At 35.2% G+C, this 23,121-nt stretch overlaps 1 non-coding gene across 1 annotated transcript; it reads left to right on the plus strand.

Annotated features, from left to right (window-relative positions):
* Window positions 1-12,089: 12,089 nt before the first annotated feature.
* Window positions 12,090-12,222, plus strand: LOC129400938 (small nucleolar RNA SNORA5). The gene has a single exon (XR_008627985.1). It is a non-coding gene; the product is annotated as a small nucleolar RNA SNORA5 (small nucleolar RNA).
* The last annotated feature ends 10,899 nt before the right edge of the window (window positions 12,223-23,121 follow it).

Consider the following 23,121-nt stretch of genomic DNA (forward strand, 5'->3'; position numbering starts at 1 on the left):
AGAGAGAAAGAGAGAGAGAGGGGGAGGGAGGAAGGGAGGAAGGAAGGGAGGAGAAAGGGGGAGAGAGACAGAGACAGAGAAATAGACAGAGAAAGAGACAGAGAGAGAGAGAAAGAGAGAGAGAGAAAGAGAAGAAAAGTATCTTCTACAGAGGGAGAGGCAGGTTTTGGTAGGGGCAGGGGGCAGGGGAGGGAAACTGGTGACATTGGTGTCAGGAAATGTGATTTGGTGAAGAGAAGAGTATTGGAACATTGTATGACTGAAACTCAACCAGAGGCAACTGTGTAACTGTATATCTCACCATGATTTAATAAAAAATAAAAAGTTTTTTAAACTTTTTTTGTTTCTACTTTTCTACTATTTTTCAACATCTGTGGAAGTAGTTAAGATGCTATCAATGCCTATTTTAAGAACACTAATGGTAAATTTTATTTTAGTTTGATTTGGGGGCTACATCCTGTAGTGCTCATGATGTATTCCTGGCTGTGTGTGCAGGGACCTTTCATGTGGGCTTCGGAACTTGGAAGGCACAGGCCCTACCCATTGTCAAATCTCTCCAGCCTAAAATTTTTAAAACTAACATTTTCTAACCATACCCAGTGGTGCTCAGGGTTTACTCCTAGCTCTTCTCACAAACTAAAAACCCATTTTAGTTCATCTGTATGTCTATTTTTTAATCTTTCATTACAAAGATGGGATTGGCAGGGGCTGGAGCAATAGCACAGCGGCTAGGGCGTTTGCTTTGCACGTGGCCAACCTGGGTTCGATTCCCAGCATCTCATATGGTCCCCTGAGCACTGCCAGGAGTAATTCCTGAGTGCAGAGCCAGGAGTAACCCCTGTGCATCGCCAGGTATGACCCAAAAAGCAAAAAAAAAAAAAAAACTACCAAAGACAGGATTGGTATTTAATCTATCAAAGTAGTAAACTAAAGTATCTGCATTGAGAAAGTCCCACCTGATACTTAGAAATAGAAGGAAAAAAAGAATCACATTTGAATGAATGTAAACACTTTTCTATAAAAGAACACAACTAGAACTCACAAATAAATCTTGGAAGAGAGTGACAGGCTGCAGAGATGCCACATCACCCTGGCCTGGACTGACTTCATGTAGGGAACTCAGAGGGAGCAGGTGAGTCCCTCTGCCCCAGTAGAACCTCAGCAGCCACAAACTCCAGAACCCAGTTGCCCCCATGCCTACAGCTGATCTTCCAGAGCTCAGGATGAGCCCCTCATGCATGAGAATGAATCTGCTGAAAACCTGACGTATGCAGGTTTTGTGACTGAAACCTCCAGGCTCACATGGGATTGGGAATGGGGCCATTCCCCCAACTCTCTGTGCTTCGGGCTGCCTGACAGTCATGCTTACAAACCACCACAAAGCACCACATAAGCTCATTAATGGCCATGATCCAGAAACTCACAAATAAAACTCGAAGACATCAACGTATTACAGAGATGCCTCTGTACCCCAAAATCACCATTAGTAAAAAATTTAATTCCAGCTCTAGCAATGTATTTAAATTTTTTTAATTTCTGGAGCAACATCTTATACTTTATGTCACAGGTATACCAAGAGTGGCACACCACATTTGAAGGGGTACAAAGTAGAAGGCAAGTAATCTGGTGGGATTGGTGTTGAAATATTGAATACAATAAATTATTGTGAATAACTTTATAAAATATAAAAAATATAAAAAAAAAGTAAAATATCTAAATGAAAAAATAAACAAATAAAAGAACACAACTTAGAACCAGGACCTTGATTCTCAAGGCACCTCTAATAATATGTAGCTAACCCAGCTTGTCAGCTATTAAAATTGATAAACCTTTCAGATTATTTTCAAATTTTTCTGTCAATAAAACGATATATAAAAGGATGGATAATGTCCTATGTATCTGATCTCTAAAAAATAATTCAGGTCAAAGATACTTCTCAATGTTAAATGATACCTTTAGTAAATAAGCATTTGGTTTTTGTTTGGGGGGGCTCACACCCACTGGTGCTCAGAGTTTACTTCTAGTTCTTCATGCAGCAGTCACTCCTAGTGTGCTCAGGGGACCATCTGGGATCCCAGGGATCGAACTTGTCTCTGTTCCATGCAAGGCAAACGCCCTACTCAATGTACTATCACTCTAGCCCTAGCACTTTTTTTCTAACTACCACTATGGTATGATCTGAATTGCTATTTTACTTTTTAAAAATATATACATAGGATTTAAAAGTATATTCAAATAAGGCAAATTATACATTTGGCCTCCCTTTGCTACTCCTGAATGGAAAATTCTCTTCAATATAACAATTTTAATAAAATTTTTATTGATCAAGTGAAAAGTTCAGTTTCCACTTAAGAAATGATTTCCCATGGAAGGAGTCAGGTAACATTTCAGGAATTATCAACCAGTGACGTTGATCTCTTTGAGTAAAAAACCAATGGTAATTCTTGATTGCATATTTATTTGCTGCCATGCAGAAATATCATTAGAGAGCAAAAATACCAAATTTAATTTCTTTTCCTAAATTTCAATATCATTGCAATTCCTTATCTACTTCCTTATTTCTTTAAGAACTTCTAGTCATGAGAAAGACTGACCTCAAAGGAACTTAAATAATTAACCTTCAAGTATTGAACTCTATTATTATACAATATTGAAGAAAAGTAACTATCAAACTTAACCCAGCTGTTTCCAATCATGTAGACTTACTGCAGATGAAATGTTTAATGCATTAAGAGCAGAATATGGGGATCCAAAAGAAAGACCTCAATATTAAAATATCGGTAATGTATAAATGATCCAAGGGTATAGAAGTAATTATTATTTGTAGTTTTCCTATACTGGGAACAAAACAGAAAACATTTTTTAATCCACCCTAACAAAATGACCAATAAATTATTGAAGAAAATTTATGCTGCTACAAAAACTAATATAATATAAACCATACAAATATAGAAAAAATGTATATACTAAAACTTTTTTTTACAAATATTTGCTATTTAGTCAAAGAATTTACTAAGCTAAAGGTAGTATGAAATCTTCAATACTAATTCCCAGTCTTGAAATTGTTCTAAAGGGAGACATACTATGGAAAGTGTTACAACTTTTAGGTATCAACAGAATACTTATGCTAAAATTAACAGCCCGAATATTGGTCAAAATAAATAATATTGCATGTAGCACTGTAGCTCTCTAGTACTGTCTAGAACCCATTGTTCATTGATTTGCTCAAGTGGGCACCAGTAACATCTCCATTGTGAGACTTCTTGTTATTGTTTTTGACATATCGAATACTCCACGGGTAGCTTGCCAGGCTCTGCCATGCGGGCAAGATACTCTCAGTAGATTGCCAGACTCTCTGAGAGGGACAGAGGAATCAAACCTGGGTCAGCCGCATGAAAGGCAAATGCCCTACCTGCTGTGCTATTGCTCTAGTCCGAATATTGCATGTAAAGTTAAAATACTCTAAGCTTGCATCTTAAAAAATTAAGTTGGATAAAACAATTTGATGTTCTAAAATATTGAGAAAACTATGATTAAAGAAAAATTTACATAAAAGATTCTAATTTTAAGAATAGAGATAATTAACTTCTATTGTTATTTATTTTAAATCAATAATTAGCACATAACTTATGGAAAATGCAGATACCCAGTTTTCTATAACTTAAACTTGTCTAAATATATGCGGAATACTTCCATATGTAATCTGTTAATCAAAGTACAACCTCATACCAAAATTTAGTAAGAAATGTCAGAAATTCTACAACTGGTAATTACAGAGTGAATCTAAATCAAATAATAGCTTTTTAATCATTAGGATGATCATAGTAATTTGAAAGGTGAACATAGTAAGAATGATGTTAACATAAAATTGTTGACATCTAAAGCTAAAATTAATACTGAATCATTTCCATCATTAATCAGGAAATAAATCTCTTGCCAGAGGATTTTCTGAGTGCAGCTAATAACTATTATCATACTTTTCTGAATCTATAAACCAAATATAGATAGAAGAGTAACTGATATTAGACACCAGAAAGTGACAGATCCCTCATGAATACCACCAGACCATGTGACCTCTCTAGTATTAAGACTTGAAAGAAAATTATCTTATCATGAAATAATTCAGCAGTCAGCTTGATAGTAAGTTGCACTGCAAAAGCATGGATATCTGTGTCAAGCTGATTTTCTCCCATTATCTGAAATGTTTATCTGAGATACTTGAAAACAAGAAAAAATGGAATAATAAGTTTTTATAAGTACTTACAATCACAAAAAATACAAAAAGCCATTTTCAATAATTCAAAATTAGGTAAAATGTGGTCTCTAAATATCTTACACATATTTCTGACTTATGCTCAGTCACTGTTTAGAATTCATTAGCATCACACTCTTTCCAATAACAAGGATATCCCTTTCATCTTAAAAGACAGAGGTGCATAGGAAGTCTATTCCAGAGATCTTTTTTTTGCTGGTTGTCCCAAGCCGCTAAATCAAAGTTTTTGAAATCACATGACTTTTAAGCAATATACTAGTTCAAAATACTAGTCTAATATAATAGTCCAATATACTAGTCCAGAAAAATAACATTTAAACATTATTTCATTATAATTGGTGTTCAAGACAAATGTAGCCAAGAGACAATGACAGCTATGATTTTCACCCTAGGACTTGGAATTATTATCAGGGTCATATGAAAAATAAGTAGCCAAAATTTTCCAAGTTAAATTAAGTATATTCTTTGACCCAACAGATCCACCTCTAGGAAATTTTATTTATCCAATAGATATATACATCTGATTGTTCAAAGAACCACGCATGCATATGTAAATATTCATCATTCACTGAGGAATATTAAAATAGAAAATAAAATGCAAAAATAAATGTTAATTAATAACTTTATTGTTCAGAAAATGGAACACTATATAATCCAATATATGAATAAGGTAAGTGCTAAAGAAAATGAAGGCAGTAAAGACAGATCTAATTTTTTTAAAGACCTCCTATACTTTTATGGACATAGAACCTAGATGCTTTATATACTTCTCATTTTTAGCACAATGAAGACCAAAAGCAAAAAACAACTTATCTTACTGATACACAAGGCTAAGATTGTCATCAGAATTAGCTTCAATTTTATAATTTCCCTTTATTGTTCACAGACTTACTTTTATGCTGCTAATCCCTATTTTGTAACTTTTGATGTGTCTCCAGATATTACTGACAGCTGGAAGTAACTGTGCCCACTTACTTTACTTAGTGCCCCAACTTTGAGTACTCTTTCTCTGCCTTCTATCCAACTACAATAAAAATAACATAAGAATTAATGTAATTATCACATTACAATTATCACATAGCAATTTGTTCTTAGGCTTATTAAAAAATATGTTCATATAAAATTTGTTTATAAATGATCACAACCAAACTCTTAGTTTTATTATTTTCCTCATTAGCTATTCAGATGCTATTTAATGCTAATAAATTTGTTTCTTCTCTCTTCTAAAATCAGGATACACTAGAGACCCTACTGAGTTTACGCATTTCAACATCCTCGTGATTTTAGTTGTTCACACATGTGCCCAATTGTAGGAATGCAACACATTGTATGAAAACAAAATAATTTTACTACTAAAGTTTAAAACTTATTTTTTTCTGAAGAAATAAAGGAAAAATTAATTGCATCGAAGAGAGAGTGAAAACCAATTCATTATTTTTATACCTCCCATCTTTATAGATTTATAAAGTTATATGTTAAACTTTATAAGTCTATTTACTTTTAAAATTGTTTTTCTGCCCTACATCAAAAACTTTCTTGATTGATCTACTCGAAATAAATAAAGTGTCCTTTTTAATCACAATCTTGTAGCCAAAATGCTAATCCCATTCCCTAACAGATAGATATATGCATGATCAAAAGGATTAGTCTGTATGTTTACAGACTACGTGGCCAAACACAAAATAGAACTTAACAATACTGGAGGTGGAGGTGGACAGAAAAAGTTGAAAGTAAACAGGTGTTTGTTCAATTATAAATTGAACAATTATGTATTTCATTCTGCAGTCTTATTAGAGCATAAGTTATGTGAGAATTTTGTCACTTCCCACCTACTATAAAAAAACACATGAGTATCAGCTAGTTGAATACATAGACCAATTATTGACTTAATAAATCCAGTAAATTTGTTCTTGCACACCAAGAGCACATATTTCCCATAATAAATGCATAGATTCATATTTATTCAAAAATATATTTAAGATCATTCTATAGCATTATAAGACTAAAAATTTTGGGTACAAATTAATTTAAAGTTACTAGTTTATCATTAAATATGACATATTTTCAAAATTGAATTTACACCAAACATTCCAAATCCCTCAATCATCACAGTCATTTCTTTCTTCAAAGTGTTATTAATAGTATATAGAATGCGTAAAGCTCATAATAAGTATACCCTTTCTTAATGTAATTGAAAAAGATAAATTAATTTTGAAGTTATTGTATTAATTAAAAGATCTTTTTGAGAGACTCACTTGTAAAAAACAATCCTGATGCATCTCTGAAACTGAAAGTTTTTGTTTCTGATTTCTTATCAATAGGAAGATCTTATCAAAATATCACAATTAATCTGGAGCTTTAATCGCTTATTGAATTTCTCCATTGATATGGAATTCTTCGATAACTCTGTGACATTTGGTCAAATTATTTATTAAAATAAAAATTTTAAGTAGAGCTGTTGTGTGATAATTTTTTCCAGAATGTTGTTTGCTCACCTGTAATAACCTGGCCTTTCACCCATCAGGTGAAGTCCATTTTCTCTACCCTTTAAAGTGAATGAACAGAAATGAGACCATGTGACCATCAAAAAAAGATGCAAATGACCTTCTCAGAGCTCCATGGCCTACTTTATAAAAAATGTTTCAGCTTCCGATTTCTTCCTAATCTGTGCTGCTATAAATCAAATGGTGATGTCTATCAGCTGGCATTTCTATCAACAGCCCTAACTGAGATCCCTGCTGACAGACAGCACATCTGCCAATAGACAAATAAGCCATCTGAATACCCAGCTTGCTCAAGTTTCCACGTTCCTATGCACTGAAAGGACATACTAATGAAAGCCACCCTGATATGGTTGCAGAGCCCTACCAGAAGTGGCCCCTGACCTGAGCTCAAAGCCAGGAATAAATTCTAAGCACCACTGGTTGTGGCCCCCAAAACAAACAAGCAAATAAAACTATTTTAATTCATTGCATATCCTAGATATTAGATACTAGGCGAATTCATATCTGACTTTATCATTGCTCTTCCAACTGGATTTTACAACAAAGTATATTTTGAGAATAGTTTAGTCATAATACATAGGTGAATTACTAGACAAATTTATGAAGAACTGTGTTCAATAATATTTATGTTTTAGGGTTATTGTGTCCACCATCAGAATACTAGTAATTCCTCTGTACATAAGTGAACAAAATTATTACCTAACTCAATTACCTAATTGAGACTTTTTCAATTCTGTTCTACCTTTTGGTAACCCCAGTTCTGTCCTTAGAGTTAAAGGATTCGCTTCATAGAAAATTAAAAAAAAATTGAAAAATCTAGATATAACATATTGTGAATAAAGTTTTTAAAAATGCTGTGTTTTGATCTGGATTTTATGTAATATAATTATAATATAAATAAAAGTAATCAAATACTATCAAAATGAGTATATTTGTAACAAGGAAAGCTAGGAGAATGAAGGACACAGTGAGTGAAAATGTCTAATCATATAAAAGTACAAATATAATTTGAGTTTATTCAGTCTTTTATTTCTTGGTTTAATGGAGAGTACATACTATATATACATATTTATATTTTACTTTTTGCATATCTGAATTCTTTCACATTGCTTCTCTTTTTCATTGCAAAAATATTTGTTAAAATTAAAATGGTACATAAAAATTTTGAACGCTTATTGTGTAATATTTAAGCAACTGAATAGGAGTAAAGAAGTAGCATTCAGCAAGTCTATTTCCACATAGAGTGACACTAAGCAGAGACAGTGGTAGAAGAGGATTAGAACAGGTTCAGGACAGGGACATTCACTGAGGGTTTAATCTTTCTTAGTGAAAAAGAAATAAAATGAAACCCTTATATTCCTATGGTTCATTTACATATATACATGCATATATGAATGTTGGTTGTGAGATGCTTGAATTAGTACTACTGTGTTTTCTATGAGAAAACGCAGTAAAATTTTTCTCTTTTAATTGAGGTGTAATTAATTTTGATCTTAGAAGAAAAAATGCCATGGTACAATATTTGTATAAATAAAAAAGGATTATCCTGGGGCTGGAGCAATAGCACAGCAGGTAGGGCGTTTGCCTTGCACGCGGCCAACCCACGTTGGAATCCCAGCATCTCATATGGTCACCTGAGCACCGCCAGGGGTGATTCCTGAGTGCAGAGCCAGGAGTAACCCCTGTGCATCGCCGGGTGTGACCCAAAAAGAAAAAAAAAGGATTATCTTGATCAATCACACTGTTATCCATCTCATATATAGCACCCAAATTTTAGTGTTTTATGATAAAATTTTTCATATTTACTCTGCTAAAAAAATTTAATGTTTTATTAATTATAACTAATATGCAACACATTACATCCCCATGCCATTGATTTTTTTAAAGGTAAACTTGTACTTTTGGCTCCTGCGTAGATAATTCTTAAATTATCATCATCGTCATTACCCCTCTGATCATCGACTTTCTTGAGCGGTCTCAGTACCATCTCCATTTGTCCTAGCCCTGAGATTTTAGAAGCCTGTTTTAACTCGTCCTTCCCAATGGTGCTGCATGGAGGCTCTTTCAGGATCAGGGAATAAGATCCATCATTGTTACTGGTTTTGGCAAATGAATACGCCACAGGGAGCTTGCCAGGCTCTCCCACACAGGCAGGAAACTCTTTTTTTTCTTTACTTTTTTAAAAAAAATTTAAAATAAACATCAATAATTACAATATTCAGAAAGAATCACTCTTCATGGTTGTATTTTTGCGTTGGTCAGGGCTGGAGCGATAGCACAGAGGGTAGAGTGTTTGCCTTGCACGTGGCCAATCCGGGTTCGATTCCCAGCATCCCATATGGTCCCCTGAGCACCGTCAGGAGAAATTCCTGAGTGCAGAGCCAGGAGTAACCTCTGTGCATCGCCAGGTGTGACCCAATTTTTTTTTAAAGTTATTTTTGTGTTGGTCATTCTAGACTTAAAAATATGAAAATACATACTAAAATGTACTATTTTCCAAGAAGATGCATTATGCTTATAGACTTTACTAATAGAATCCAAATGAGAAAGATCCCATATGTATTCATATATCATATCTAGATTTAATAACTAGACAGAGGTAGAGGTAGTACAAAGAGAAGAAAGACTTTGGGTCCATCAGAGCCAGGAGTAAGAACTGAGCATCCCCAGCTTGTGACCCAATAATCATACATAAACATTTTTTAATTTAAAAATTGTCTTTCAGGGACGTAGAGATAGGATACTTATTACCAGTTCGTGCCCAGCATGAGCCTATTTTGGCTTTAACTCCTGATGCCAAATGATTCCCTAAGCATCGATGAACACAGACCTGGAAGCTCCCAAGCTGGAATGAATCCTGCATAGCCAGGGTGCTTTGGGTATGCCCAGTACTTTGGGGTGCAAGCAACATCCTCAGGCCCATGCATTGAATTGCAGACCTGGTTGGCTAAGCATTACTAGTGGAGCCCGGAGTCTCGAGCACTGGTTAGGAAGCCCAAAGGAAAAAGAGGGGAGGAAGAAAGAGAAGGAGGAAAATTATGTAATGCATAGAGTGGATGTTCATCACATAAAAAGATACTCACCATCATTTAAAAAAAGATGAAATAGTCAAATTACAAACCACAATATTACAACATTTAGGCCACTAAACTGGAAACAAAGTCAAAATATTTGGCAAATTTTGTTTTTTAAATTGATGCATTATTTCAGAAAGTAACAGACACTGCCATTTAAACCTGAATGCACACAGTGCCCAGGTCATTTTAGTCCTAGCTATATGACCTGGAGAAATTTTTAGAAAAATAACTCTTGAAAAGTTTCACAAGCATTAAAAAAAAAGTGGTAAAACAACTAAAAGTTATGATTTAGTCACATAGTACAGAAGGTTGTTAAGAAAGAATTCAGTATCATAGAGCATGGTCATTACCATCACTGAATAGAGAAAATACTATACAATAGTAGATGCAGTATTGTAAACTCAGTATGATGCTTTCCACTCTTAAAATCATATTCATTAAATCATTCCTTCTATTAAACTTTTGATATAAGTTGAACTGTAGAGGGAAGTGTGAATTAAGTCTACACTTTTAGATCTCAACTACTAAAGAATATTTATCATTTTTAACAACTATGATAAATAGCTAATAAATCAACAATGATTGGTTATCTAGGATTTTCTAAACAAAGAGAGAATGTTTAAACCTGGGGCAAATGCATTCAGCAACAGAGAAGGAAAGGACCATAAAAGAGTTAGTGTTTAAAAATAGATTCTAACTTTAGTCACAGGACCATGTTAAGTTGCTATGACAGCACTGATATTTGAGAGCAAACACCATTGCCTAATGGAGCCGATAAGATTAACCGACTAAAGTTTCAGGTAATTTGAAAACAAACAAACATCCTTTCTCTATATTTGAACTATTAAAAGGGATTTCACTATGAGATATCTGCTAATATTTTAGAGCTCAAAATTTAAAGGCATACAGATTCATTACTATTATATTACAAATGGAGTACTTCAAAATATTAATAAAAATTCAATAGTTTTATATTTGTAAAGAAAGTTTAAAATGGTTCTTCCCTCTGATATAATTATTTTTCTGTTTATATATAGTTTTAATCACATATGACCCTTTAGTAAACTAAAATTTTACTATATTATTATAATAATAATAATTATTATATAAAATTTTACTATATTATTTTTATTAAAAAATAATTTAACACCTTAAACTGTTCAGCATTTCTCTTTTTAAATGAGATTTTTAAATTTGATCTTGTAATATGCATTTCCTTATATTTTGTATATCCTGAATTGTTAGTGTCATAGAAAAGAAAACAAAGTACAATAAATTAAGATGTTGGAAATAAAACAAATTATTTAAGATGCATAATGCAATAATTACAATGAGAGTGGATATGCTTTCTCCCACAATTTGACAATGACCCCAAATGTCGTAAGAGATTATCTTTTCTGAAATGTTCATTTGAAGCACATACAACACAGTAGTATTTCCAGAGATGTTCTAAAATTTCATATACAAGCAGAACTCAAGATTTCTATAAACATGGGCCGAAGTGATAGTACAGTAGGGTAGGGTATTTGCCTTGTATGTGGTAGACCCAGGTTTGATTCCAGGCATCCCATTTGGTCCCCCAAGAACCAGCAAGGAGTGCAGAGTCAGGCATAACCCCTGAGCACTGCCAGATATCACCCTAAGAACAAAAAAAAAAAAGTTGCAAAAACATATTTATATGAGATAAAACAAAACGAAGAGAAAATTCTGTAGTCCTTTCTTATTTTTTTTATTTTTTTCAATTTTATAAGGTGGTTCACAATATGTGATTGCAATTAATTGTAGTTAAACACCAATCCCACCACCATTACACCTTCCCACCACCAAATTTGAGATGTTTCCATCCAAAGCCCCAATCCCTGTCCCAAAGCACAGCCAAGATAATATATTTTAAAACTGTCTTATGATGAGTCACATTCGAGGCTGTGCGGTCCAGGAATACATTCGCTCTTGTGTGAGGCTCAGCCCGAGCATGTGGTGAACGGCCTTGAGCATGCCAGCAGTTGGGTTCTGGAGGCTTTCGGCCACCGGGCCTGGGTCCCTTGGGGTGGGGAAGACTCTCACCCGCCCCCCTCTCTAGTCCTGTTTTAAAGGAAAAGTTCAGAGTTGCTAAAATAACTAAAATATTTTTCAATAACTGATGTGTCTTTCCACTTTATTTTTTACCTATGACATATTCCTTTCTTTTGTTTGAACCTATTGTTCAAACAATAGGTTCTTTTGTTTCTATTTTTCTTAACATATAAAAGTTTAATACCTGCCACACCCATCTTAGACAATGGCCCAGAAGGCTGCAAAGTGCCATTGGAACCAATGGGCTCTGATCCCCTTCCCTGGGACTCACAGATAAATTTGGTTACAGACACTAAGTAATAATAAGTTAAATAAAATGCTTCCTTATTATAAGTAATTATAAAATAAACTTTCATTAAACAAAAATTGTTCAATAAATGACCTATAACAAGTTGTTTTCAGAAACATTCATCTTATTCTCCCTTCCTAATTATCACCAACACAAAATCCCTATCTATGAAATAGTAGTGAAAACTGAAAAAAAATATGTAACTATCTATGTAAGTTATGAGGATGAGTGAAAAAGAGTCTTTTCCTTGCTCATTACAGTATCTCTGGAGGAAAGTTAATCTCCAAAGAGTCTTTTGGACCCCATATGAAAAAAAAGAAGCTGAGAGTGAAGAAAAAATAAAAGAAAACATGTTATAACTCTGAGACTTAAAAGTAGAAGTCACTTAGGGGATAGCTCAGTGGCTAAATGTGCCTGCTTTGCAAACAAAACATGAGGCTTTTGAGATTGATCCCCAGTGCTCTCACATGCACCATGTTCCTTGTTCTCTTTTGCATGACATCCTCAAGCAACCACAGCAGGGTGTATGATCTCCAGAATATGGGACCTCGCTAAGCATCACACCACCAACAACAAAAAAATGTGTGAACACTGCAACTTAGGGTATGAGCCCCCAGGAATGCTGTAATAGAAATGTATGTGAGCACCACAGCTAAATGATTGTGACCCCTAGTAAGCATAATTGCAAACACCAAAATTAAAGTGTGCAGGACCCCTCTAAGGACTAAGGCTTAGTGTGCAAAATATCACATTGATGTCTGGTCATCACAACGATAGCCACAAAGTTAAGGGAAAAGGAGAATAGTGGAAATCTCTGGAAAAGTAGAATTAATGGTGGGCAAGATTGAACTGCATCAAACATGCATATTATAAAGCTCATAATGCAATTCAACTTTAAACTATGCATCCAAATTTATGTGATAAAATAAAAAATAAAGTTTAAGACTATCAAGCAAATTAATGGATTAATAGATTAATGGAAATACATTTCAAGTGATACAATTTAAATTAATAAACAATAAAATGGTCTTAATTGGTGAGGAAGCTTTTCCTCACTAACAATCTAGTCAGTATTAAAATCCTAATGTTTCAGTTTTACCCACACAATCAGCCAAGATTGACAAAGCTCTATATTAATTAGAGGTGTATAGACACAGGAGCACACAGACGCACCTTAAAGCAATGAGCACATTCTCTGGACTATTTCAAATCTTGGAATGTCTCTAGAAGAAATAATCACAAATCTATTTATGATTTAAAGGCTTGAACATAGGACCTGAAACTATAAAACATAAAAGACAAACTCTGGCATGAGCCTTAGAAAGGTTTTGAGAATTCAACTTTGATCACAAGGAAAGTAAAACCAAAAATAAGCAAACAGAGCTACATAAAACTAAAAAAAAAAACACCCCAAAGTTGAAAAGGCAGCATATAAATCAGGAGAAGACATTGACAACTAACACGCCAGCAAAGAACATGTATCCAAAATATGTAAAAAAAAGTCAAATACTGCAACAATAAAAGACAAACATTCCATACAAAATATGGGAAAAGGTCTGAATAGACATTTTTCCAAATAAGATACATAGATGGCCAACATAAAAAGCAAAAAAATGCTGATTAGTACTTATTACTGTGGATATTCAAATGAAAAACACAAAGCGATATCATCTCACAACTGAATGCAGACTACATTAAAAAAAATAACTATTGGTGTTAGTCATGGGGGAAAAAAATAACAGGTCCAGACAGATTGGTAGTGGGAATGCAAATTATAGTAACTTATGTAGAAACATAAGGAGGTTTAAAAAAAACTTTAAAATAGAATTATTATGTGATCCAGTAGTTCTACCTCTCTGCAATAAAAATTCTCATTCAAAAGTAATACATACTTGCCCTTAAGATCTTTGCAGATTTATAATAATCAAGACATGTTAGCAGCATAAATGTCCATTGATAGATGAAAGGAGAAAGAAGGTATGGTGAGTATAAACATTGAAGAGAAATAGCTTTTTTAAAAAAAAAAAGATGAAATCTTGCCATTTTTGAAAACATAAATGGAACTTGAGGGGTTATGCAAAGTGCAATATTTAAAAAAATTAAAACAAATATTAGATTATTTTTCACATCTATGGAATAAAGAAATGAAGCAAATAATTTAAAAAAACCTCTAAGACTGGCAGAATGGCAGAAATGGCGGTCACCAGCAGCAGAAGAAGTAAGAGGAACAAGAGGGTTGATTAATTATTGGTAAAGAGTTATTAAAAATTTAGTGTTGGGTGTGATATAGTATCATGCATGCCTAAAATTGAAGAGATAAGAAGTTGCATTCCACTTCAACAAAAAGAAACTAAAATATATTTTACTCATTTGCTCATTTGGATATTCGCTCATTAGGATATTTGAGAATGAATGTAATGAATGAATTAAAGACAAACTGAAACAAAGGATAGTACAGAAACTTGATTAAATAGCCGTAGTCTGTTTTCATGATGAAATATATGGAATAACTAAACAAACTTATCTTCAATAAATGTTCAAAATCATAAAAATATGCTTTTAACATAATGTTAAGTGGAGTCTCAAGGTAATTGCTACATATACAGTCATATTCCAGTAATATCTAATACATCACAGAAAATAGAAGAAATATTATGAAATGTTAATTAAGATTATGAGATCAATGGGTTATTTGGCAATTTCCCTTTCACACTTTCAACATTTCTAGGCTTTCTTTAATTGTTATATAAGTCCTCTAAAATTAGATCAAATAAGCATTATTTTCTGTTTTTTGAATTTTTTTCTTTTAAACAAGAACACTTCAATATTCAGAGCTATGGATGGATAAAGATAAGTCACATAAAGAATAACAACTAAGAGAATATGGTCTGAAGATCTACAATGGAGAGTCCAGCTGTGATAAAAGATAGGGACATTATTTCTCAACAGTAAAAATGTGTCACAGAGAAAAGATGCGATAGTCACGGGGCACTTTCACTATAAAGACATCTGCTGGATATCTCATTATACTAAAAAGCTGAGTATCAGGCAAATTCTTGACTTGTCTTGCTGACAATTTCATCTCTCCAATCAAACCAAAAGCAAGAGGAGGAACATCTACTTAATTCTACTAGAAAGAAAGAAGTGTTTGGTATTAAAAAGTGAGCAGAAATAAAGACTAGGATGATACAGTAATAAAAATTCATTTTGTCTGAACAGGATACCAAAATGTGTTGATGTATATGCAGATTTTGAAGTGAAGAAAAACCAGAAGTTTAATGCCTAGGAGGAGATGCCCACAAACTCATTAAGTGCTAAAAGTCCTAGTTGCAGGGAAGGCAAAATAATGTGTACTGTGAAATTTTTTTTTAGATGGCAACTTCACTACAGAAATATTATTCACAGAAGATACTTCTAAAAAATTGCAACAATGTAAAAAGAAGAGTCTCTTGCCCACACACCTGGCTGTCTTCCCAGGGGACCCCCAGAGGGGATGGCCTCCAGCTTCCCTCCCCACCTTGAGCAGAGCTCCCAGCAGCCGAAGACCACCGGAACCTAGCTGCAGCCATGCTGGAGGCCCCTCTCCACACGTTTGGACAGGCCTCACGCATGAAGGTACCGGCAGAGGAACCCAGGTGTGTATAATCCCATCAACAGCCAACATCCAGAGAGAGACTTAAAAGCAAGCTCTCAGAAGCTCTCACAATATCCTATGATCTGCTTCTCCTTCTGGGAGAAACTGGCAATCTTCTGAGAGTTTCCTGACCACATGGGACAGCCTTGCAAAGCTTCCCATGGTGTATGCATATGCTAAATCCAATAACAAGCTGGATCTCATTCTCCTGACCCTGAAAGAGCCCCCAGTGCGACTTCCTTGGGAGGGCCGAGTTGAGAGAGACTTCTAAGATCTCAGGGCAAGGACGAAATGAGAGGTTACTGAGCCCGCCCAAGAAATCGGTGATTAACGGGATTTTGTAATCATGATCGTGATTGTAAAAAGGAGGGAAAATAGCTTGGTGAGCTGGAGGATATACCTGTCACACACAAGATGCTCCTAGATTTTTTTTCCTGGCATCGAGTTGCCTGTTGAGTACCGCCAGGTATAACCCTGGTGGTCCCCAGCTCCTTAGGAGGCCTCTACCAGCAAAATACATGCATTCAATATATGCACAAAGAGATGTTCGTAAAACATTGTTAATGCTGAAAAATATTTAAAATGCTATACGTCCTCCCTAAAAAAGGATAGCATATTCATTCAACAGAGTATTGTGCAATTATTAGTATGGAAAATATTTATGATAACATAAAAATGCTAATACGATGAAGAACTTAATATAAACTGAAAAATGAGGATATAAACATGTATGTATTCGATTATGTACTTAAAAGTGAAAATGCATGAACATGCGTATTTTATCCATTCTCTCCAGACTTTTTTTTTATTATTAAATGCTTACTAATCTCTAGTGGTATTAGTCTAGGTACACTGTGATACCGAAAAAAATAAATCAAGTTCTTGTCCCGAGGGAGCTTCCTTTCTTGGTGACAAATTACACCAAATGTTTAGAGAAGTTATTTTTAAGTAGAAGAACTAAAGGTGGTATATGAGTTATTTGTACTTTTTTCCTGCACTTACAAAATACTTTAAAGAAAGTACACATATGTTCATAATGAATATATAAAATGTTTTAATATTACACTCAAGATTGTTTAATAAGATTAATTAAAACAGATGATTAATTTTAATTAATAATCAAATTATTTTAATGATAATAAAATTAATGAAGAAGAAGAACCAGAAGAACACAAACTAGAAGAACCAAGTAATGATAAGAAGAATGGTAGAAACTGTTAACTAAATTCTTTCTGCTCCATTTCTAATTAACTTAAGTATACTTCTCTTAATATCTATTTTATCCTTCTGAAACTACTTTTCTCTATGTGTGTGTTTTTGCAGAATTAAAATAATATCTTCCCTATCTTTCCTTAAAAATCATAAACATTGTGGCCAAAATCTAAAATATTTAGAGGTTATATCTGTTTTTGAAAGCACATTATTTATTAGAGGTAAAATGATTTAACACAGAACTTTAAATGAAATGTTCTATAGTGCCAATCAATACAAAGCACTTTGTTTCGGGGGCCGAATGGAGTGCCAGGATCAAACTATGATGACTTACAAGGCATGCACCCTACCCACTGCACTATCTCTCCAGTTACATTGCTATATAAGTCTCAAAAGACTTACGCATATTATACATGCATACAAATAAGATTGTGTTAACTAATGATTCTCTGTTAACCAAAAGAGGATCAAAATTTAAATAATAATGCTTGGTGATCAGGTCTTAATCATTTGCTATCTATTTAGAGATTTTAGAGAACAAAATCAATTACTTTGTTCTCTTAAAGGATGAAAGAGAAATGTGTCAATTTTTTAAGTGAAGTAGAATCCATAACCCTCTCCCAAAATAAATAAGCTTTCAATAACTGAGCAATACTTAGGCAGTGACTCACTGGCTATTTTGATGTGGACATCTCAAGAGAAGTCAAACTAGCTGCTTTCATTCAATCCAAATGTAAGACCCAGGGCAAAGATACCGTGATAACAGCAAGAAAATGAGTCTTCCAGCTTTTAACCTTGAATTCAACTCATCTCTTCTGATGTTAAAAAGCATACAAAATAATTTATTTGCCTTTATCTATTTTTAATAGTAGCTTCCCAGACAACCTTAGGGTCTGGAACCCACTCCTGGCAATACCAGGCCCAGAGAGATGGGAGTATTAATGATTTAGTGGTGAGGCCAGCCAGGATGTGCTCGGAGATCACCACACTACACCCAGTAATGCTAGGGACGGGGGACTGCAGAGATGTCAGGAGTTGAATTCAGAAACTGCTGTGTTGCAAGGCATGTCACTCAAACCAAGTGTCATTCAAACAAGCATCTCTCAAGCAAGTGATTCTTGGCAGGGGGGAGGAGGGAAAGAAAAGGGAGGCGGGGGGGGGGGGGTAGGGGGGCCCCACCAGCAGGGGAGGCTGAGCGGCAGGTGAAGCACCATGAGTAACTCTTGTGATAAGGCAAGACTTGCATCTTCCCATACTACCTAAGGTGTATAGTTCATCTGCAATGGATCAATAACTGGTGAAGCATTTTCTTCTAGTGTGGCTAAATATCAAAACTATTCTATTCTAGCTAAATTAGTAACACAGGAGGCCCAACAAGTACTAACCAGCTCAGTATATCCTCAGACAATAGCTTTAGCAACACCACTGGGAAATATAACAACATCACAAATTGATGTTGACCTAATTTTTTTTATAATCCCATTTACCATTATAACAGGCAATTTGAAATAAATTTGTTTATGCCTGCTAAGGGGACAGGCTCAGGGGTGGAGTGTGAAAATGGGGTGACTGTTGGTGGGGAATTCACACTTGCTGTAGGATCATTGGTGTTGGAACACTTTTAAACAACTCTATTAGGAACCACTTTGTAAATCACAGTGTTTCAATAAAAATCAAACCTTTAAAAAATATATGTATTCCAGGGCTTCAAACTGAAGGTGATTTTGTTTGCAGAAAAAGGGCTACAGAAAGAGTGAATGAAAAGTGGGTGCAAGACAAGCAGGAAAGAAAAGAATAGCTCTTAAGAAAAGAATAGAACATTCTAGATACGAAGTTTCTTAAAGAGTCAAGTTTTCACAAAAAATCGAGAAGTGTTTGCGCCTGTCACAAAATGTAACAGTAGCTGCAGTGTGTGGTATGAGATATTAAAATAAAGGTACTAGAGGAAGTGCATCCACAGCAGGTACATCACACACACACACACACACACACACACACACACACACCATTCCTATAATTCCATTTCAGGTAAGTAGTAACTGGGTTGCAATGATTGAATTCTTTTTGTACAAGGGAGAACCACAATTTTTGCCAAAAATTGCCAGTTGATTATAGTGAAAAGACAACAGTTTCAAGCACGACTCATGTATGTACCGAAAATTTCACACAATATTTTCTCAAAACAGTAATGCTGGTCAGACTTCAGTGTTTTTCCATATGCCTCATAACAGCACCACTGTGCTAAAAGGATCATAGAGTGTATCTGTGAAAACCAGTGGCAACAAGAAATTACGATGCACATTAATGCATGCCTTTGCAGCTGACGGAGTGAAGTTACTGACTTACAAAATTATTCAAGAGTAAAACAATGCTTAAGGGAATGCAATATCCCCGTGGAATTTTGTAAGAGTGAAACTAATGGACAGGATGGAATTAAAAGTCATTGGTGGAGTGGTGTGAAACCACAGAAAAGAATACCAGGTAGTCCTTAAATAGCCAGCTCTCCTCTTTTCAGTTTCCATGTTTACATTAGGCATACCCTGAATGAAATGAAGCAACCTCTTCATGAAAATAAAACTCAATTGGTAACCATTCTCAGCCCCTAACATCTATCTTACAGCCACTGGGATGCGTGCGTGCCTGTGTGTGTGTGTGTGTGTGTGTGTGTGTGTATAAACAATTCTTTTCAAGACCACTTAAACTTTTTTAGCAAGGAATGGGTGTTTTGTAGTGATCACCAATTGACACCTATTGGAAATACCATTCCAGGGGCCTCTTGGAACTGTGATGCACATAGCTAATTAAGAGTTGGCACCTTAACCACACAGAGCAGTCATGAAAAGCTTCAAAAAAACTAGATATTTCTAATGCACTGATGGTTCCGAAGATAAAGTAACCACATTTTTGAGAACGTAAGAGAACATCATATCCAATAATGAAACCAATGAGAGTGGTGCAAAATCTTCCAACCAACACAGTAGATTAAATTTTCTAAGTCCATACTTCACAGAACTATAGTTAAAATTTCTCCAGTGTACTATTTCAGCTACAATGTAATGCACAAATCAATAACAACCAGTGTCTTAAACATTCTTTTAGACCAGAAAAATATTCACTACAATGTCACAAAGAAATGATGTGTGTCAATTTGACTATTCAATTTTAATGTATATTCATGAGTATTCTGTGCATTCTAGTCTGACATCAAGTTGGTTTACTCATAAATTATCTTTAGGTAACACCAGCTCGGTATTTTTTAAAGCTCATGTAAGTGTTCATACCCTATTTTGTTGCAAAAGAAAGGATGAGCATAAAATCTGCGACAATTATGTGGTGAAAAACAATTATATGGGAGGACAGTGAGTAAGGGAGAAAGTAGGAGACAAATTGTAGCACAGACCGGGACCAAGTTATCCAAGGAAACCACACAGTAACCAAGAGAACTACAACCCCCCACTGATGTGTGACCTCTAAGCCCACAGTCACTCACAAATGGAGCTGTGCACTGCCACTTTGCCTGCTGCTCTTCTCAGTCTAAACCTCTAGATAAAACTATCCTCTTTCATGATTAACAACCACCTTTCAACTTTCAAAATCTGCAGATGTATCTCTGAAGTCATGGCTTCCATTTGGATCTTTTAGACATAGGTACTTAAACTTGTGTTCTTTGTTGTCAAATCTACATCCTATAGTCAACTCAAATGCAGTTTATCTTACATGCCCTGTTATTTGTTTTTTGTTGTTGTTTGTTTGTTTTGGGGGCATACGCAGCTGTGCGCAGGGCTTTCTCCTGGCTCTGTGCCCAGAGATCACTCCTGGTGGGCTTGGGGGGACCCATATGCGGTGCTAGGGATCAAATCCCGGTCAACTGAATGCAAGACAAACACTCTGTACTCTCTCTCAGGCCTTTATCTTTGTCTTAAATCTCTCCCCTTGATCTCCTGTTTTTCCTATCAGACCACTTTAGTCTCACTAAGACAGAATCACAACCTAGATATCCTAAGAGTTCCTCTTCTGCTTACCCCCATATCCAACCATCTAGTAAAGCTGATAATTTTATCTTCTAAATTTTCCCCAGAACTCTCTTTTTATTATTTTTTTCCTTTGAGGGGCCAAATACAAGGTCTTCTCCTACGTTGTCATCAATAATATTTCCCAATGATGCTGAGGTCACAGCAGGTTGTCCTGGGGATAGAAACAGGTTCTGCCACGTGCAAGGTAAGCACCTTACTCCCAGTGCCATTTCTCCATCCCTGTTCTTTTTTTCTTATATCAGTGCCTAAACTTTCAGTCCCTGTACTATGTTCCTCACATAGGCCATGCAATATCCAACTTTCAGTCCAATGTCTTATATAGATCCTAGACCACTTTCCATTTTTTCCATTAAACAAGTTCAATTCCAAAACTCACCTCGGTTCAAATCTCCTCCAAAGAACGGTTTTGACCTTCCCCAGTCATCCTACTTAAGGGTCTCCCTTACCCCTTGCCTCCATTTTCCTGCCCTGTCCAGCCTTTTCCTTTCTCAAATAAAGTTTCTACTAAATTAGTCCAAAACAACAACAATAACAAAACCCCACCAAGGTCAAGTCAATCTTTACTACTTGAACCTCTTTTGGTTGGTTAGAGTTCACTTGGTATACTTTTGAAATTTAGAATGAAGTTCTTTTTCCTCCTGAGTCTTTTACATTTTCTCAGCTGAGGGAATGAGTGAGAATTCAGCTTTAGGTTAAGATATGGGAGATGGTGAAACAAAGGGTTTGGGGAAGAGAAGGAGGTGTGAAAAGATTTCTTCCCAGATCCAGTCAGGAATTTTTTTCTCTGAGGCCATTTGAATTTTAATGGTGGCACTTTGCTTGCTGGAGAATTGGTTCTCAGGCATATTAAAAATCAAGGGAACCCAAGTTTCTTTCAAAAAGTTTCCCCTAAGCCCTGCCCCAAGAGACAGGCAGCTTCTGGGGTGCAGCCTGAGAATCTCTACTTGCTTTAATCAGCCCCTGGGTGATGCCGGGGCAGTCAGTTTTTGACCCCCTGACATAGCGAATAAAAGCTTTTGTGACATGTCTGTAAAATTAATGGATTAGTCGATATGAAACAGTAGCTGAACTCTGTAATTTGAAAGTATATCATGTAATCTCTGCTCTCCTACTAAGTAAAAGAGCTATTGTATGCAACAATTTCATTTCTAGCTCCTTAGCTCCGTTCAGCCTAGATGATGAAGCTTAACCTCTGGCTTTTATGCAATTATCCCAAAGTGGTGACCCAGTTCCAGGATCTAACACAAACTCAATGAGAACAGCGAAAGGTCTATTGATATAGGCCTTTGACCTGGTTAGAGGGTCCTACATATGCCTGAAACTACTCCTCCTATGAGAATTTGTGGAGCAAGGGAGGAAACGTTATGATGGGGTGAGGTCTCCTTCATGCAGAATAAACTTTTCCTTCTAGGAGTCTTTATAGTCTATCCCCTTACCCTCCCTCCAGAATTCCCTCCAAGGAGGCTGTAACTGCCCTTCTGTTTGCTTGCTATAAACTGTTCTTCTCAATGCAATATCAATCTCTCTTTAGGTTACAGAAAATATTCCATACTCCATCCTTTTATAAGGCATAAAATACTATGCCATAAAATACTAACCGCAAACCCAAAAAACAAACACAATGTAGGCCAGAGCTTCTGAAAACTCAAGCCAGGAGAGATGGCGCTTATTGGCAACCTCTGTATCAATCAAATACCAAGTTAGGTCCTTCTGTCTAGGAAGAAGGGAATTGGAACTTCAGGAGCGAAAGAAAAGTTTTGATATTAATACTACAATTATCTACTTAGAAATTTAACATAAAATTTAAATTTCAGTCAAATACTCTGTATTTTGGTGACATTGAATATTACATCATTTCCATGTGATGATATATATTTCATCAAATTTGAAATATCACTTAAGAGTGTGAGGTTATCTGTGTGAAAGGAGTAGAAATTCCTGGCCAATATGAAGAACGCTATTTGAAAGTTTTGCCTGGAGTGACCAAGAAACAAAATCAACCAACCAACAAAATAAATTAACAAA

The sequence above is a fragment of the Sorex araneus genome, chromosome 1, assembly GCF_027595985.1.
Source record: "Sorex araneus isolate mSorAra2 chromosome 1, mSorAra2.pri, whole genome shotgun sequence".
Taxonomy (NCBI): domain Eukaryota; kingdom Metazoa; phylum Chordata; class Mammalia; order Eulipotyphla; family Soricidae; genus Sorex; species Sorex araneus.